Source organism: Aotus nancymaae, unplaced genomic scaffold, assembly GCF_030222135.1.
Source record: "Aotus nancymaae isolate 86718 unplaced genomic scaffold, 86718_ANA_hifiasm-v0.15.2.pri h1tg000002l, whole genome shotgun sequence".
Taxonomy (NCBI): Eukaryota; Metazoa; Chordata; class Mammalia; order Primates; family Aotidae; genus Aotus; species Aotus nancymaae.
In genome coordinates this window covers 42,318,436-42,332,564 of record NW_026988413.1, presented here as the reverse complement: position 1 = coordinate 42,332,564, position 14,129 = coordinate 42,318,436, and the positions used below count along the sequence as shown (strand labels likewise).

Genomic DNA, 14,129 nt, shown 5'->3' with positions numbered 1-14,129 from the left:
AATGGGGAAAACTCTTCTAAAAGGAGTCTGCTTATTTGCTCATCTTCAGAAAACTGTAGTGGATGTGAAAACATAGGAATCTGATATGTGCCTGTTTTTCTGTGTGAAAGAAAAAATACTTTACCTTGCATTTAAGACTTTTGTTACAGGCTATTTGAAGTGAGTAGTACAATTTTGAAGATAGCATTTCTAACAGGAAAAAAGTAATAATTTAAAAACACTCTCTTACCTTTCTCCCAGCGATTTCTCCAAGTCAGTTGAAATTTAAGCACAATTCACAATTATACAGCTAAAACGGCTCTGAAAGAGAAAATGAGTTGTTTGAAAGTTTTGGAGAAAACAGACTTAAGTGTGTGAAAAATTATATTTTTATAAAAAATAACTTAAAGTCAAAGAGGTTCACTCGGAGAAGCACTAAACTAACATTTCTAACTTTTCATTCGCGTACATCGCTTTCCTTCATCTTGGCTTCACTTAGTCTCATTTGTAGTGTTTTATTTCGCACAAGATGTGCTGACAGAGACCATTTAAAACGAATTTATCTTTTTCTAGGACCATACTAGAGCAGTGTCTCAGATTTTGTTGATTTGTGGTTTCGTCATAAAATAAACTTGAAATCAAATAAACTTTCGTGAGGGAACTTTGAGGTCCACTTGGTGAAACTCCTCATTCACCCAGTAGTCCTGTTGAACTTTCTTCTGGAACCTCTTTAAATGACTTTTGCAGATCCACGTGTTGCAAAGGAGACCTGAACCAAAGGCTATGACCCTGTACGGCGACTACAGGGACAGAATTTGGCTTTCCTACTCTTTCCGATATGCAGCGTTTCGTTTCAAGTCTGCCTTGATCCAGTGGGCTGACCAGTGACTTGTGCAAAACAAAACTATTCGATCGCTGTTTGCCCTTTCAGCGTTTTCCTCTGCTGCGGAAACCCGGTTTTCCTATTATTCTACTTTCAACTTTTTTTGGAGTCTGCTAGCACAGAGCGCTAAACCCGGCCGGCTCCAGCAGCAGCCGAGGCGAACAAAGCCTGCAGTGTTCGGGGCCATGCTGGGGCGGGAGTGGTGGACGAGTTCAAGGAATTGCAAATAAATATATTTTATGACCACCCATCAACAAACTACATGCCACCGTGGCGGCCCCTGGTAGCTGGGCCCTGTCTGCAGTGTGGCCAGGGGCGGGGGCTAAAAGCCAGGCGGCCAGAGAGGCGAGGCGAGCTGCGAGCCCCGAGCCTGAACTTTCACCTCTCGAACCCGGGCCCAGCCCATTGGCTGCAGCCGAGGGGTCCACCGAGGGCAGCAGCTCCTGGCAGGATCTGTTTTCCCAACTCCTTGAACAGCCTCCCTGCGGGATGAGTTGGAGGCCCGGGGCAGGGAAGCCAGCGAGGAGGAGATAATGGGGGCGAAGTTGAGCGGGGGCACTAGGGAGCGGCAGGCTCAGTCTCACCGAGAAAGAGGCCGCGGAAGGGTACGCGTTCATAAATATATGCTCCTCCGACTGAGATGTCCTTTCGCACCTCTTGGCTATCTGTACTTGCCGGACAGAAACGTTAGTGGCTGCGAATTTCACCAAAAGCTGTCTTTGTGTACAGAAAAGTGAAAGGCTAACTAAACTCGTTTCTCTCCAAGTCTTGAGACCCTAACCCTCTTTCTCCTCGCGGGAACTTGATCTTCCAAGTGGCCCAGGCTCTTTTACAATAAACCTTTCCCGCTCACTTACTCGGTACACCTGGAGAGAAAGGGAAGTCTGTGGGGTCGATGTACGCGGGGGAGGAAGAAGGAAAAGAAGTGAGAAGCTGTCCACCTTTTGACTGTTCTGTTCCCTTCATTGACAACCCCCCTGGAAAGGTACATCCTCAGCTTTCCAAGGATTTCCACGTCGTTTACTCTTCTCTCTTCCAAAATAGTTTCAAGTTAATTCAGAATCCGTTTTTAATTGAGGTTTCCTAGTGAAGCATAAATGCAGATTACTTAACATAAAATTATCCCCACCTTTTCAAAAGGGCGAGGTAGGGCCATTTGGGGCTGGCGTTTTCTAAATTTAATGATTGCTCCTCGTTCTCTCTCTGCTCCCACTTTTAAAAGATTCGGATTATTTGTCCACTGTTCAGCCTGCATTTCAAAAAAGACGATTTAAAAAGAGTGAGAACACAGTCTGTAGGCACAGCACTTGAGGACTGCTGGAGTTGAAAAGCTCAGGAAAGAACCGCAATTCAAAGCCCAACTCTACCTCGTTCCTCTTCCTCCTGGCAGGGGCCGTCTTCCCAGGGCCAGCCCCGCGGCTTATTGACTTAATTGGTTTCACTAAAAAAACCTGACAGAATGTTTACCGACGTGGGTGCCAGGGCTGCTTCCTCCCTGGGAGAACCGCGGGTTCTGAAGGAAAGGGTTGGTGCCAAGTGTGTGTGTGAGCTCGCGTCTGCCCTTTAGAGAAAGGGCGCGCTGCTCTTTGAGGAAAGGAGATTCAAAGGCACAAGTTAGTGCTGTTCGCCCGTCTCCCCAACCACTACTCCCTCTTCTGCCACCGGAGGGGTTCAAGTTAGCCGTTCTTTCCCCAGAGAGGAGGAGGGCCGGGAAGCAGCCGGTGGCCAGGCTCCGTTCACCACGGCCTCTTGGCCGCAGCTATTTGGAAGAAAGTTTCAGCGCCTCTCGAAACGCCGCGCTTTGCGACTGACTTGCGAGCTGAGCAGCGGGCTCAGTCGGCGGCGCGCGGAGACGGCGGCCAGCGGGCAGGGGAGGAACCGGCGGGAGATGGCGGGGAGGGAGCGCCGACCCCTCGCTGGGCTGGGGCTCCCTAGGAAGCCCCTCACCACTTTTCCTTTCGCGCGTCCCCTCCGGGGCCGCCCTGTCCTCCCTCGGCCTTTCCTCTGTCATCCCCCTGGGTACCGCGCGGGCAGCCCAGCCGGGTCACTCTCCGCGGATAGGAGCCGGGACCCATGGCTGGAGGCCGGGCCCACGTATCCCCCACGCGGGCGCCTCGGCTTTGAAGTGCGCGCGTAGCGGGCTCTGGCAGTTTCTTCTTTCCTTTCTTTCCGGTTACTTTTGCTCCCCTCAGTCACTGATAGGGCCCTTCCCGAAAGCCTCGGACCCTGAAAGTCCCAGCTTGGCGGCCCCTTCCTTCCAAGCCGCGCCCCGGTGACCTGGGCTGCGAGACCACAAGGAAGCCCGAGAACTCCTTGGCCCAACTGAGACAGGAACCAGGGCAACAATGAAGAGAAAGACACTCGGGCTCTCTCCACCCCAGGCCGCAGAGGCGCACGCCGTGAAAAGAAAGGCCAGTCAGCGCTTTAACGTATGCTCGGGTCTCCCTTTCCGACCACCACATACTTTAACTCCCTGCCACCGAGGGCTTTGGATCCCTTGGAGGCTTTCTGCACTTCAAGTGGAATCCCCTGTTTCATTTGCCAGCAGCTCCGTCTGCTGAGAGGACGTACTTTGGGGACTGCCAAGAAGCAGCAGACACAACTCGGCTTTGCCAATACAGCATACGGTTTTGTTCTCGCCTCCCTCCCCACCCCCTTCCCTGACTCGCCGTCTGGGGCGAGCGGGAGAAGGCGGAGCAGGAGGTGGGGAGAAGAGTGGGGGTGGGGGAAGCTCTGGTGCCGCACAAACAAGTTCTCCAGCGGGTTGTTTACATAGCAGGTGGACCTGACGTCAGCCAGGAGGCTCCGCTGAAAATCCGAACAATATTCTGCCCTGCGTTTCCCCCCCGCTTACAGAAGTTAGGGAAGGAGCCAGGGGGTGGCGGTGAAATAGGTGGACGGAGGAGAAAGGCATCCAAACCAGCTGGTTCCAAACCACTTTTTGGATCAACAACAACAACGACGATAACAACGCAAAGTAAAACAAAACAAACAAGTGGCCTGGCAGTACTTCAGAATCCTCTGCGACGTCCTGTCCCCCACCCCGCCCCTCGGAGGAGAGGCAGCCCCGCGCGCAGTGTGTATACAGTTTGCATTGCCAACAACACGCGCGCGCGGCCCGGTGCGCGCGCCTGCCAGCGCACACTCACACAGACACACACACACACACATACACACACAGATCCGGGTGGGGGGAGCGGCTGCGCGAGACAGCGCGAGCCTCCGAGAAAGCGCGAGACACGCCGGCGCGTGCAGCTCCGCGGCCGCCGCTTCGCCCCGGCTCTAGCCCCGCGCCATCCGCAGCCCTCTCACGAGCGCCCGCCCGGGTTATTTATGCGGCGGCCGCGTCCGCCGGCTGCGGCTTCCTCTGCCCCCCCTCCCCGGGCGCGCCCCCCACTCGAGGTAGCAGCTGCCCGGACTCGCGCGTGGGTGTGTTGTTTGGGGGCTTCTGCCTCGGCGCCGCGGGTGCCACCTCCCGGGACGCTGCCCACGGCGTCCCCGGTCGCGGTAAGTTTCTTGGCCCTCACTCTGGCGCGCTGCACCTCCACACCCCACCCTGTCCCAGCCACCTCCACGCCGGGCCGGGCTGCGACTTTACTCTGCTCCGCGCTCCTCCCGCGGTGGCGACAAAGTTTCTCCCCAACCGCAGCGCCCTGCTTGCCGGGGCGAGGGTGACATGTGTCAAATTTGGGCTCGGCCTTGGGGTCGCGTTCAGGACCCAGCATCACCACTTGTTGTTCTTTTTCATTTTGCTTTGCAATGGGGAAAAAGAGGGTGGTGAGGGGAGATGTGCTGTTGGCTCACGGATGATTTTTAGTTTGGAATATGCAAAATGTTGCTACGTCCGGAGAGACCGCGCGGCTGGAGGAGAATGTGTGTCGAAACACCAAATGTGTGTTTGTTTACTCTCCTTTTTAATTGTTTGTTGTCTTTTCCTCTTCCTCCCCCACCCCCCAACCTCGGGAGGAGAAACAACAGTTAAACCCTCTGGCGGTTAGAAGCATACTCTTTCTTGATCCAACTGCTGACCTTTATTTATTCAGTTGGGCAAGTGCACGCTTCTCGCGTCTAAGTTGGGCACTTCAGCGTTCATCTCAGAAGTACTTCTCCGAGAAGGAGAGAGGAGGAAAGGGGACACTCCTGTTTCTGGAGTCAAGAAACTCCTGCGCCCTTCGGACGCTTCGGGAGAACCGTGCACGGGGATAACTGCTGCCCCCAATCGTGCTCCTTCCCCTGTCCACGCGTTAGCACGACCCGTTTCTCCCGGGGTCTGGCCTGGTTTTACTTTTATTCCGCTTTGGAGAGGTCTCGCTGTTTGTGGGTGGGTTTGGGGTGAAATCGCACCTCGCGGCACTTCGGGGAGGAGATGTGGGAGGGGCGCAGGCACCTTTCGGAGATTGGGAGGGGTTCTCTCTTGGCTTTTACCTGAGTTCATAGTGGCCCCGGCGGGCGGGCGGGCTGAGCGCGGGTCCCAACGCCCTTTGCGCTCGAGGCGGCGCACGTGCGGCGGCGGCGCGGGCGGGACTCACTGGGTGGCCGTGCGCGTCGCCTGCGCGTTTTCCGCTCGCGTCTGCCCACCCGCGAGGCCGCAACGCGCCCTGACACCCGACCTCAGTTGGACCCTCACTTGCAGTGGGTGTTGGGGCCTCTCTAGATCAGGGAGCAAAAGTTACCCACACTACTCTCAGATTCTGGAATCTCTTAGGTAAGTCTCTAAGGGCACCTGGCGCGTGGGGTGACGCTTTGGTTCGAAGGAGCGTGATGGGAAGGACGGGTGCAAGTCTGGGAATTGGATTGGAAAGCTGAGCCGGTGCGCGTTTTGCATAGGGATGAGTCAAGAGAGGTCGACCTGGTCACCACTTGGGAGGCTCTGCAGAATCCGTAATCCCCAAAGACCTAGACCCATCTGTGTATTTACCAACAGATTTAAACCATTTAATAGACAGCTGCTATCTGTAAGGCTCCTGCTCCCCCATCTCCCCCTTCCCTCCGACACACACATACACACAGTTTTTTCCTACCACATGTTAAAATCCAGTAAGTTTCTTGATCTTGAGGACTACTACTGGAGTACTCTTCGCTCCCAGGTGGGCAGGCTTTGACCCTGGGAGGTGCGCTAAATGGCCTGGGTGAGTTCTCAGAGGAGGGCGGAGGAGGAAAGGGTACGAAGGACCTGTGGGAATGTGTCAGGTGTGTGTATTTGTAGTCAGCGTGGATCAGGAGTGCTTAAAGAGCTACCTCCCAACTTGTCCAGAGTCTACTTGGAAGAATACTTAAGTAGTAGCAGGTAAGCCCAGGGGAGAAAGTGACGTCCTGGAGTCAGGTAGCTGAAGTGGACGTTTTCCAGCTGGAAGTATTGGGAGAGATTTACTTTTAGAAAGCAAAAAGTTCGCCTTACGGGCACAATTTTTGAGGCTCTCCTCTCAAACACTTTGTTTAGGCAGCAGCGGAGGCAAGAGGGATGTGCTTAATAGCAAGTCTGTGTTAGAGTCAAAACTGAAGTAAAGATGAGCTTTCAGTTGTTTCCATCTTCAAGTCTGCATTGTGGGATACCTTGGGAAATGTTTTATGTTGTCAGGGGGCCTGTTTATCTTTTCTGTCACTATGAGTTATAGATCAGTATATTCCCAGTGTACTGGAATTTTCAGATGTAGTGTTTGTTTAATGTTGTTAAACACAATTAGTTTACAATTTTGGTTTATTTGTATCTATATTAAAAGAGTGGGTGTAAAATTATATACCCTGTGATCATGGGGGCCATACAATTTATCAGCTTTAGAGCTTTCTGAAGTCCCCTTTTCTCTTGCCTGCTTGTTTCCTTCTTTCTTTCCTTTTATTTTTCTTGCCTAACTAGACTCATATTCAGTCGTCAGTCCAGTCAAATATCTCCTTATGACACACACTATTTCATTGTTATCTAAAATTAAGTGAAATAAATGTTTAATTGTGGTTATATACTAACTTTGAAAGAGGAGGCTAGAAACCTGATGATACATCCCTTAGATGAGAGAGGACACTCAATTTAAAAAGATCATCTAAAAGTTCATTTTTAAGTACAAAAAAGAATGTGAGGATTTTTAAGGGAATAATTTTTAATTCAATTTAAATATAAGTACAATGAATATACTCAGGTTGTTAAAATGTTACCATTATACTTCAGTGTATATTAGAATAAATACAGCAATCAAAGGAATCATAGACATATGTTAATTATGAACTATTTTTAATGTTCAGAATTGCCTGAGTCATATTTTGGGATATTGTTTTGCACTCGGGGTGGAAAGAGGCCTTTAATTACATTATGATATGAAGAGATTTATGAAATGGTTGTGCCTGAATAAACTGTACTTGGAGTTTCATTTCTTTGCACTTCTTGTATTGCAGTGGTTTTGCTTACAGAAATAAGATAAACTTTTGTACTTTTCTAGAAACCTAAAATAGGGAGAAAATAGTTGTATGTTGTACACCATAAAAGTAGAAAAAAGGTGAACATTATATGTACAGATAATCTGTAAGGAGAAGTTATATTTCCTTTGTACCAGCAAGATTTCAAAAATAGAAGTCTGTTTGTTTAGCTATTGGAATTATACTTTATGAAAAGTATATTTAAATAATGTGAAAATAACTGCATGATTTGATTGAGATTCATAGAGCATGTAACAGTATAGTGATTGTAGCCAGAGACATTATTTACCATTTTAATTTCAACAGAATATGTGAAGGATACAAAACTTAATTACATAAAAGGGATTTTATTTGTGACTTTTTTGGATCTGGCTCTGCCTCATCACCCTTGTTTGTTTTGTGTCATGTTAAATCAGCTATTATAGAAAACTAAATGATGGACATCCTCATGTATTTTCTGCCTCTCTGAATTAAATCGGAAAGAGGCCATTAACTTGAAGGAAGAGAATGAGATTGAGCACATAGGTCACTAAGAAGTTTTCTCAACATGACTGTTAATAGACAAAATTGTTGGGTGAATTCAGAAATAGTATCAATTTTATTACAGTTGCTGAATATTAATTTTGGCACATTCAGGCTATTTTTTTCTTGAACTTTGTGATAAATAGTAGTGGTGTTATTGATAAGTGAATGGACCCAAAATGTTCTAACCAGTGCCCAAATTCATACTATTTTTCGATAAAAGAAAGCCTATATCTTAAAATATTCCTAATGAGATCTTAATATTAGCACTGATTTCAAAAGCAACTTTAGCCCTTAATTCATAGAGCTCTAATAAGTAAATTCAACCCAGAAAGAGTTCTCTATATTCTTAAATCTGCTGTAAAGGTAAGCCCTGTGCTTGAAACTTTAAAAACACATGTTCCAGTGCTCATGGTCTGCAAATAATCTAATGCCTGATTCAAATTTTTATGTTGTCCTTTAGTTTTGTTCCTTTCTTAGGTGAAATAAACATTTTCTTAGGTCCAACTGTGTATCTCTTAGTGTACTTGGACTAAAGTCCTATCAATTCTATAGTCTTTATTAAATAATTTACTTTCTTGGGACATTTTTTTTTTTTTTTCATGAGGCTTAGGTCATTTTCATTGCTTTCTTATGGAGTTTTTCTAGACTTTTAGCTTCTTCATTTGATTTTCAGAACTTCAAAGTGGCCCCTGTAACATTTTTTTTTTTAACGTCTTAACCAAGTGTAGTTAAAAGGGTTGTCTAAAAATGCCATTAGTTTTTTTTTTTTTAGCCCAGCATAGGTTATGTGAAAATTTATTATTATTGAATAACAGAAATACTCATATTGTAGGGCATTCTTCCCTATGGAATATACTTTTCTTGCAGATATTCTTGCCTGTAAAATAAATGGGTTCTTCCACTTGCTTACTTCCTTCTAAGTAATTTTTTATATACCATTTTGCTCTGCCCTGTGTATTTATCCATTACTTGCCCTAAATGTCCTAGACAAAGCAAACAAACAAAAAAGTACCTAGCTGTGGTGAAATGTAAAGAAATAGTATGACCTAATCAAGAGGTTAATGGTAGAATATTGAGATGCTGGAGAGACATTTTAGAGAAGATTTAAATTTCTTACATTGAAATATTATTAGTATTAAAATGATAAAGTAAATTTATGGGTATATGATGATATATTTTCAGCAGTAATATTCATGAAAGCTAGTTTTTCTTTAAATAGTTGCGTTGGTAATTTGCTGTTTCCTCAAATGTGATATTAAGTATTGCCCTAATTATTTTTAGGAGTATAATCTCTGTTTTATAATTGGAATGATTAGGAATTTGTATTTATCTATACAGATAAATTTGTAAATCATCTACCAGCCAACTTAACAGAATATATCTGTGCTCTAAAAGTACACTGGCATCACCTCAATTTCATCTTTAATACAACATTATATTTTAATGATTTAAGGTTGGATTCACTTTCACTGTTTGATTTTGTAGTTGTGAACTTTGTTTACGCTCCCTGAATTGACTTGTATTTGTTCATTCTTCCAATTTTCCAAGTACAATTTGAATGTTTAAATTTACTAAATTTAACTGAATCTATCTAAATATTTTTAAAAACTGCATTTTCTCCGTGAATCATCTATGGGGCTTAGGTTCAACCTTTTGGATTCTTTGATTATTGAAATATGCATTCTTGGACCTATACTCAACTACTGTTGAATTCAGCTTTCAGGTTAGTTGTGCCCTTCTCTCTTCCTACTATCTGCCAAGGATATCTAGAACATACCTTTCCAATATATTGATAAGTATGATATGTTATACAGAACCGACATATTCGTTTTTTTATGCTATGGCGAATTATTTTCGTTAGCAAGAGTGAATACAATTTAAATGTTGAAAAGCACATTGCTGTGAAGAAAATGAATTCCCAGGGGTTTAAGAGCTCTCAGCATTTTTTTAGTTTATTAATGTTCCTCAGTTTGCTTCAATTGCTGTCATGGAAGACTTAAAATATACTTTGTGTTGATAATGTTGATTTAAAATTTATTTAAGTTTTTAGTGTTTCCTCTTAAAGATTTTTCTAACAACAGTCGAAAAGATTATACCATTAGAATGTATTGTTTTTTTGTTTGTTTGTTTGTTTTTTTAAGCAGTTTAAGGAAATTAACATTGAATTCCCCAAACAAAGGCTGCTACTAGAAATACCTTAAGTTTTTCTGGTATTTTTTTTTTAATTCTTAAATTTTATGTTTATTTGATGGTGTTTTCTATGAAAGTTTTCTTTATCATTTTAGCTTTGTATCATTTTGGTACACACACCCAACTATAGCCATCATTTTGCAACTTTTTCTCAACCTTAAAAAAAACAAACTTACTTAAAATGTATTTTAGGGGGTGGGAAAAAAATCAGTGGTAGACATATTTTGGAGAAAGCATTTATACAATTTCTCACTGGCAGATAGTGAGGAAAAACTTACAGTACACTAATCCAAATATCTTAACATCTTAACATATGTAGACTGTCATAAAATCATCTCATTTTTTTTTAAACAGATCCCCAACATCTTTAAGAACCGTTCCTCACTATTACCTCACCCAAATTTATGTTCCAGGATTTGGTTGATCTATGTCTGTATGCCTGTAGCTAACTCTTCACTTCCTTTTTGTCTTCAGTTTTTTTCCTTATGGAGTTTACCTTTAGTTTAGCTAAATGGCAACAAAAATGATCTTGTTCTATACCTGTAGTTGGTACAGCCACTGCTACCAAGCTGGCCAGATACACCATCATCTCCTACCTGAACTGAGGCAATACCTACTTAGTTGATCCTACTACTTCTCCCTTCAGGCATCACAGTTTATTCTCCATACAGCAAAGTGATCTTTTAAAAACCTGTCTAATTGTGTTCCTCTTGTATAAGCCTTCCAAAAGCGTCTTATGTCTCAGAATAAAAGAGACGTTACATAAGGTCTTGTTTTCTCTCTTATTTGGCCTACTGTGGACGTACAAGTCTCCTTGATAGTCCTAAAAGCAGGATAAGCTGACTCCTACTCCAGAGCTTTTCTCTGTCTGGAATGATCTATCCTTTTGGATCTTCACTAACTTCAGGAGGTCTCTCCTCAAATGTATCCTTGTTAGAGAAGCCTTCTCTAACTGTCCCATGTAACGAATCCTCATGGATCACTCTATTTACCTTTGCCATATTTTACTTTTCTTCATAGTACTATCATTAACTGACATTTAGAAAACATGGTTATTTAACATCTTTTTCCCCAATGACATATTTGTTCCATAGAGCCAGGGATTTTGTTTTGCTTTGCTTTAACTGAATACGTAGAATAGTGCCTGGCACTTGGGAAGAGCCCCATCAATAAATTTCGAGTGAAGGAATGAATGTTTCATTGGAGGCCCAAGAAGTTACTTCCATCTATATTGTTGTATAACTCATTTTGAAATTACTTTTTACTTTTTTTTTTTTAAATCCTACACCCATTTTATATCATATCTCATTGGGAAACACTGTTCATTATTATTTTGGCAAAGTCATGGCTCTCATCTCAGGTGAGTATACTTCAAGTTCCACTTTCTGTATCCCTTTTTAAATTCTTGATCTGAGAAACAACATTACATTTAAATTTTGAAAGTTGTGAGTGGATATTTGTGGTTTTGTACAACAAACTTTCAATAGTTCAGTGCTCTAATATAATACCACAGGTTAAACTGATGGATTTGGTCATAAAATTCATCATTATACCTTAATATGAATAGAATAAATATATGTGAGTATTTCTAATGGATACACTGTAAATACAACAAGGGCAAGCCAAGTATTTCTGGCATTTTCTTTATGGAAAGATGGAGGGAAATAGGTCAAATCAAGGTCTGTTCTGGGATTTGTAATCACATTTAGAGGGCTTTACGTCTTTCATTGGAAAACATACTATAAGTTCACAAATTCTGTTTTCTTTCTTTCTTTCAGTATATGTCCTTAAACAGACCAGATTAAAGATTTATGATTTGATGAAAACTCCAAGTCTTTAAAGTTAAAATCCCACTCTTTAGCTTGCTCAAATTGGTTTTGGATACTAAGGCATGAATAAGTGATACAGCTCTCTGTATAACACCACAGAAATACAAAAATATTTATTTTCTTATAAGCACAGTGCCCTGCAGATCTCCCTCTCAAGTATTTTGTTCATATTTAAATTGCACTAACTTGCTCAGAAATTTTATTCTAAATGACTTGAGAATAGTGAAAGGAGTCTGTAATCTTTTCCATTGATAAGGAAGGAGGATATCTCTCTTCGTAACCTACTTCCTTTCATTTTTCTCTTTCCTTTTTCCCTTCCACAGACTGAAAATCACTTCGACATACCACTAGTAATATGTGGCCCTTGGGAAACTGAAGTCAGGCAAAGTGGATTTTATACATAATTACCCCTCTTTTCCTCTTTTAAAAAATTATTTTTACTTTTTTCTTTTGAGACAGAGTCTCACTCTATTGCCCAGGCTGGAGTGCAGTGGTGTGATCACAGTTCACTGTAGCCTTGCCCTCCTGGGCTCAAGTGATCCCAACTCAGCCTCTGCAGTAGCTGGGACCACAGGCACGCCACCAAGCCTCTCTAATTTTTAAAAAATTTATGGAGATGAGGTCTCGCGATGTTGTCCAGGTTGGTAAAAAAAATTATTAACTCACATCTTCGGCTCCCATTCTCCTGCCCCTTAAATGTCCAGTGTCCTCCATATTGTGAACTGGCTATTCCAAATCTCAGTACACTCTCCTTTCCTTGTTGCAAGTAGGAAATTTTACATTAAAGGACATATATAATAATAATAATTCATATTAAGACTGAGAATGAAGATGAATAGTTCTGAAAAGTATCTAGTTAATATCCCACAACATGAAATAGCCAGCATGGTTTACTATCAAGAGTAATCCATGTTGAGTGCTAGGAGACTTGCATTCTGGTACTATATCTGTCTGTAACTATTGCGTGATATTGGGTGAGTCATTTCCTTCGCTTATAATTACTTCCAATTAAAACATTTTAAGAAATGCATGGATCAAATCTGAAGCTATTAATATAACATGTTTTATTCTTGCTACCCCATGAATATACACTTAAGAATGAGATAAGATATTTTCTAAAATAAAAACTATTTAAACAAACAAAAATTACCACAGTCACTTTGCTAGTGAAGCTCAAAGGGCTGTTAAATTTTTAAAGGTTTTTTTTTTTAAAGCTGTCTTATCCTAATAGGTATCTTAAGATCATTCCACTCCTTCCTAGTCAGAAATGGACCCTCCCCTTATTTAGACAGAATGGTAAGACAAGGAGAGAAGGTAGAGTACATGTGGAGTTGATTACATTAGGATTAAAAAAGGTAAATAACCACCTGGCATTTTTCTCCCTGAAACTTGTATCATTATGAGCCATAAATATTAATTTATTCACAATGTTGTGTTGGTCCTCTGCTCATTCATATATTTAGCTGTTGGTGGCACCAATCCAGAAATCAAGTGGGGAGTGGATAAGCTGTTTGATAAACTTTGTCTTTTTAAAATTAGAGCTCTCTTTTTTAATGGACTTTACATGCACAGCAATACATATTTATAACCCACATAAAATATTGGCCACCATATTGTCCAGTCTACGCATTGTACTACATTAAAAGGCAACACAACTCAACGATAGATGTACTGCATATCTTTGCTGTAGTTTGGCTTAATGAGAATGGCACAGGGGTTTTATACAGTGTACCACATAAGAAGTTTTGACCTAAATCTCTTGAGGCATCTTTCTTCTTCCCTTGGGGACTGCCAAAAAGTATATTTAGAGCTTCATCTAGGTTGTTTTTTCCCTGCTTTACTGCCTGAATCCCCGTCACGTGACATATACATCATGCAACATATACGTACTTCATGAAGTGTTTGAAGGCTACTTCCTTGTCACCATCAGCTCACTTTGCAGATTCAGCACAACCAAGGAAAACGGGGGATAATAATTATGGTAGTTTAGCAGTGATGTAAGCTTTCAGATACTCATATATTTCAATACATTTTACATTGTTAAATGTTACAGAGAATGTTTATTCCTATGACTAAAAATGAAATTAACAGTCTTTGTTATCCTAAATAAAATGGTTTTAAAACTTTATTGACTTGATCAGTTTATAATATTCCTTTACTTCCAGAAAAGTATGCTTTAAATTTCCTTTTTATCCCTTCTAACTTTGCTCCTCTGTAATTTTCAATAATGTCAAGCCATCCCTAATCCTACATGTCTGATGCTCAAAATATTCTACACACAGTAAAAAGGCAGTGCAATTTGTTATTTCTAATTGGTG

At 42.5% G+C, this 14,129-nt stretch overlaps 1 protein-coding gene across 4 annotated transcripts in view; it reads left to right on the top strand.

The window, feature by feature from the left end:
- Window positions 1–4,286: 4,286 nt before the first annotated feature.
- The window catches only part of FOXP2 (forkhead box P2), a 583,344-nt gene continuing 573,501 nt past the window's right edge, over window positions 4,287–14,129 (top strand). For all 4 annotated transcript variants that reach the window (XM_064374262.1, XM_064374250.1, XM_064374240.1 and 1 more), the window contains exon 1: window positions 4,287–4,369. The gene's annotated coding sequence lies outside the window, so the exon portion shown is untranslated. The remainder of the gene's footprint in view (window positions 4,370–14,129) is intronic.